Raw genomic sequence first — 5,726 nt, forward strand, 5'->3', positions numbered from 1 at the left:
TGGAGGAAAAAGGGAGATGCTTGCAAGCCGAAGAACACCATCCCAACTGTGAAGCACGGGGTGGCAGCATCATGCTGTGGGGGTGCTTTGCTGCAGGAGGGACTGGTGCACTTCACAAAATAGACGGCATCATGAAGAAGGAAAATTATGTGGAATTATTGAAGCAACATCTCAAGACATCAGTCAGGAAGTTAAAGCTTGGTCGCAAATGGGTTTTCCAAATGGACAATGACCCCAAGCATACTTCCAAAGTTGTTGCAAAATGGCTTAAGGACTACAAAGTCAAGGTATTGGAGTGGCCATCACAAAGCCCTGACCTCAATCCTATAGAACATTTGTGGGCAGAACTGAAATAGCGTGTGCGAGCAAGGAGGCCTACAAACCTGACTCAGTTACACCAGCTCTGTCAGGAGGAATGGACCAAAATTCACCCAACTTATTGTGGGAAGCTTGTGGAAGGCTACTCTAAACGTTTGACCCAAGTTAAACAATTTAAAGGCAATGCTACCAAATACTAATTGAGTGTATGTAAATTTCTGACCCACTGGGAATGTGATGAAAGAAATAAAAGCTGAAATAAATAATTCTCTCTACTATTATTCTGACATTTCACATTCTTAAAATAAAGTGGTGATCCTAACTGACCTAAGACAGGGAATTATTGCTAGGATTAAATGTCAGGAATTGTGAAAAACTGAGTTTAAATGTATTTGGCTAAGGTGTATGTAAACCTCTGACTTCAACTGTACATGCCAAATGGATAGGTACCTTCACATATCTGAAATGACATGATCATTGATGTTTACTGATCATGAAAAGCATGCAGTTACTTGCTATATAACTCTGATGATAGAGCTTAATGTGCACAATTGTTTTGCATGGAATAATCTGACATTTGTAGTTCTGACTATTCTCAATAGGTGATGATATTAAAACCAAATAGTTGTAACATTTATTTAACAATCCCTTGAAAACGGCACATAGTGGTCAATGGTTTTAGCGGAGCTGGGGGTCTCCTTGCCCCCCAGCAGGCAAATTGAATGTATTGTGACGTTTAATTGGCTCTGGGTATTGTCAGTGGCCAGGATTTTTTACGAACCATATGTTCTGGCTAATATAAGCACACATTGTGCCATCATTGTAAATAATAATTTGTTCTTAATTGACCAGCATGTTAAAATAAAGGTGAAATATCAAACACAACGGGTGTGGAAAACAGCCAAATGCTGACTACCACACTGCACTGGATTCCACTGGGAAAGATGACAGCATGTTTTCCTTTATGTTAGTTTATTGAAAGTCACCCAGCCCCACAGCAGAGAATTGTGTGTCATTCTGTTGGGAGAGGAGGATGAAATGCTGTCCGTCCCTAGTCTGCACACTGAGAAAACTGATGGGACATTACGCCAGAAAGGCACTGCAACAAAACCTACAAATCCATGTGTACCATATGAGTGCAAACAAAATCTGTGTCAACAGATGGGGAGAGGGGGGTTCGAGCTCCTAGCTTCTGTTGTCTCTGTCTACCTCCTCCTTGTCTATCTCCTTCGTGGAGAAGAGTTAAGATTTACAACGGAGGAAGCCTTGGAAACAGAGCTCCTAACATCTGACGGAGGGGTGATGGCGGTCGGTAACATTCGGTGTTGGTTGGTGGTAGTGACGGTGGCTAATTTAAAGGGAGTAAAAGTGTTAGCCTGGGGCCTGTGTAGAGTGACTGATGGACAGATGGATCTCCCCAGGGATCCAGGGCTGGACCAGGGTGTGAAGAGACATAGTGGAGCAGAAAATAGAAGCTGAGCAGGTTGACTGGCCTCATCTGGGGTCTCCAGGGCCCCGGCTCTATTCGCCTCAGCTTCGAAACTCACTTCTTTCATTAGAATGAGATTTGGAATGAACTGGTTGGGGACGGTGGAAACGATACAGACAGGAACAACAGAGACAGAATCAATCAGAAGGGACAGTTGGAGGAGGGAGGAGGGAGGGGGGGAGGGGGACACCCCTTTCACGGAACACACATCGTAATTGTTATGATCATTTATGGCCGAAAGAAGCCAGATAACGTACTCAGACATTAGGAGACGCTACAGTCCCGTACTGTAGTCCTTGGTAATCTAGGTTGTTGGGGAGCGATACAAATACATTCCTCTCTACTTCCCACCAGCCTTAGAATAACAGCTTGTGTCATTGACCACTATAGCACCCCACACACTCCACACCTAATGAATAGAATGCTGTACGCTCACCTTCAAAATCCCTCTCCCATTTTTAGCACACGGGTCCGTCCAAAAACGATGCATATATGTGAGTTAAATATGGACAGTAGGAAGAGCGGTAGGAGATGACAGGATCCCTGCAGTCCACATGTAAATAGTGAGTTTGACCCATTTTGTATATTTAATCCATCCTGCTCATCGTTCCCAGTGCCCAGAGAGCCATACGGTATTTGCCATTCCCACAACACACTCATTTGTTTTGGTGGCACAGGGCCCCCTGCTTTCCTAATGAGCCTCCCACTTTTCCTCTATACTGTTTAATGTCTCTTTTTCATTTTGGGTTTGAAAGATTTACAGAGTGAATTACCTTGGGGTATTTCATTAAAACATTGACTAGAGTTCCGCACATCGATTGCTGTCATTGTTTGCAACAGTTATACACATCCACTTTAAGAACATTCTGAAATGAATACCTTTCCCTTGGAGCATTCTGAACATAAGAAAGGCATATTCTCCATAAAAGTAAACCTGCAAAATATATCTTAACACAAAGACACTGTGAGAGAGTGAGGGATGAGGCCTGGTGCTGTGGAGAGACAGAGAGAAAGCGAGAGAGAGAGAGAGAGAGAGAGAGAGAGAGAGAGAGAGAGAGAGAGAGAGAGAGAGAGAGAGAGAGAGAGAGAGAGAGAGAGAGAGAGGGAGCAAGAGGGGAGGAGGGAGTCAGGAGAGAGAGAGAGAGAGAGAGAGAGAGAGAGAGAGAGAGAGAGAGAGAGAGAGAGAGAGAGAGAGAGAGAGAGAGAGAGAGAGAGAGAGGGAGAGAGAGCATGTGTACTGTGTGTGAGAGAGACAGAGAGAAGAGAGAGCTGCAGAGAGTGTGTGTTTGCGTTCCAGGAGAGCAGAGGAGAGCGTTGGGCTCCCCAGGGCTCCAGGCTGTTTGATGTTGAGCTGGAGGATGAGCACCCAGGCAGAGTTCAGCCAGTCATCAAACAGCACCGGGGTGAGGGGCAAGGCTGCAGCCCTAATCAAACACTACACAGCTAGGAGCACAACATGGGAACAACCCTAATTATAGTAACCTTCAGTGAGGAAGGAGAACACTAACGTTGGCATTGTTTCCATGGGTTGGGTTCGTAGGTTGGGTTAGAGGTGTGTTGTGTACATTAGGTGGAGGAGAAATGACTAGGGTACGATTCAGAGTCGACAAATCCTACAGGCAAAGATCTGGTCTGGGGCCACTATATTGCTGGACTTTAAAATGTACCCACCATTTTGGAGAAGCCCCATTCCTACCCTCCTCCTTCTCTGTAGCCCAGGTAGAGAGAGAGTGCGTGTGTGCGAGAGAGAGAGAGAGAGAGAGAGAGAGAGAGAGAGAGAGAGAGAGAGAGAGAGAGAGAGTAGAGAGAGCGGTAGAGGGAGAGAAAAGAAAGAGAGAGTAGCAAGCGGCCTGTCCTTGGAGAGAAGGGGAGCGCTCGATTTTCTGTTTTCTGCCATTTGTCATCGGCAGGCTAAGAGAGATCAACAGTCCTCTACACACAGATCAATATTCTCTTAACCCACACCTAATCTGGAGAGAGATCCTGCAATTTCACGTTCCCTTGCTCCTCTCCTCCTCATCCCTCCATCCCCTCTGCCGCCATCCACTTTCTCTCCACTTTTATTTTCCCTGTTCTCTCGTTTTCCGCAATCATTTCGGGCTGACGAGCGACAGCCATTTTTCACGCGGCGGTCGGAGCCAGGTGACAAAGAAGGGAATGATGTTTCCTGACATGGAGGATGATGGATACGATGTACTACTGAGTGGGGAGACTCTCAGCCCGGGCCCCAATGTCGGAAGATAGAGTAGCTGCCTAATCGCCCACATGACATCGCAAATTCCCCCTGCTTGTCCCCCCTCTCTCCCCCTCCTGAGTCTCCACCACAACCCCCGTCTCCCAATCCACTTCTTCAGTCTAGAGCAGATTTCTTCCAGCAGAGCGGTTCTGTGGCCTGGGACCACAGTAGAACTCCATCACAGTCCTCCCTCCTCTCTGTCAGCTGTTTAGAGGAGAGAAAACCAGGAAGTAGACAGCAGAGAGCATCTGTCTGACACCTAACCACACACAAGGCCTCCTCCTAATCCTAACCCATCCTTCAATCCCAACACTAAACCCAGTTTATAGATGACACAGTGAAACTGTGGAAGGCCAGTGGGATCTCTCCTGTCCTTTGTTTCTGTCATCATGTTGTTTTCTGAGACCTCGCTCTGTCTTCCGAGAAGGAAGGTCAGGAAACAACCACATATCTGCATTTGTCTGACGTTTACGCTTGACCAGCTATGATACTTTCTCTTCTTCACTTCACGTCCTCTAACATCACTCTCAAGCAGCCACAGAGCGGTAGGAGGGCTCTAAGACAGTAAGGGTCTTTCATGGCTGTGGTCTCAAGTGAAGGGCTTCTTCCAGTGACAGACGTCAGCGCTCACAGACAAAGCCTGCTAGTGTACCGTCCAGGGCTGTACTCAGGGTGAGAGAGACACACACACACACAGAAACAGTAAAAGGAAGCGCGGGGTCCAGTTACACACGTATGCACACACACACACACACACACACACACACACACGCACACACACACACACACAATAGCTACTTTCTTTGACAGGCTGGCATAACAACTTGCTATCCTGGTATACTTCACCCACATGCTCCAGACACACGCTGCTTACAGGATTATGTCACAAATTAGATGTTTATACCGCTCTCTCTGTGTGTGTGTGTGTGTGTGTGTGTGTGTGTGTGTGTGTGTGTGTGTGTGTGTGTGTGTGTGTGTGTGTGTGTGTGTGTGTGTGTGTGTGTGTGTGTGTGTGTGTGTGCGTGCGTGCGTGCGTGCGTGTGTGTGTGTGTATCCACTGTCTATCTTCCCATTCTGCAAACTGAATAAGCCAGACACTATTCAGTGTCTTAAGATGACTTACTGTATCTTAGATATTCCACCAGCCGAGTAGAAAACAAATACAGATCAAAATGGCTGCTGTTTTATTTGTATTATTTCAAGAAACCCACACGCATTTCCCTCTTACTTGCTGTACTTCAATGAATGGCTGTGTGGGAATCTCCGATCTGGCAGGACGACTTTACCAGACAGTCTGTACCATGCGATACAAATGAAAATAGCAGCAGAAAAAGCATTTGTCTTTCCTGAGCGAGACATCTGTTAAGCATTTTAATGGGGATCAATGGAGGGGCAGGGACAGGAGCTTTGGGGTTGATTGGCTGAAAAGCAGAGAGATCACAGATATATCTACCCATACTGCCTGCACTGCTGTTTACAGCCAACACAAGCTGCCATACTGTACGCATGTGTGTGTGTGTGTGTTTACATGTTTGGATGTGTGTGTGTGTGCGTGTGTGTGTGTGTCTGTCTTCTTCTCCTGACACATGGCCAACACTGCTACCCAGGAGTCCTCTCATATACACTGTAGTGGAACAGAAAGGGTTAAGGCGATGTTTCCTAGCCTGCCAAATGAATCAGATT

Source organism: Coregonus clupeaformis, chromosome 22 (assembly GCF_020615455.1).
Source record: "Coregonus clupeaformis isolate EN_2021a chromosome 22, ASM2061545v1, whole genome shotgun sequence".
Classification (NCBI taxonomy): domain Eukaryota; kingdom Metazoa; phylum Chordata; class Actinopteri; order Salmoniformes; family Salmonidae; genus Coregonus; species Coregonus clupeaformis.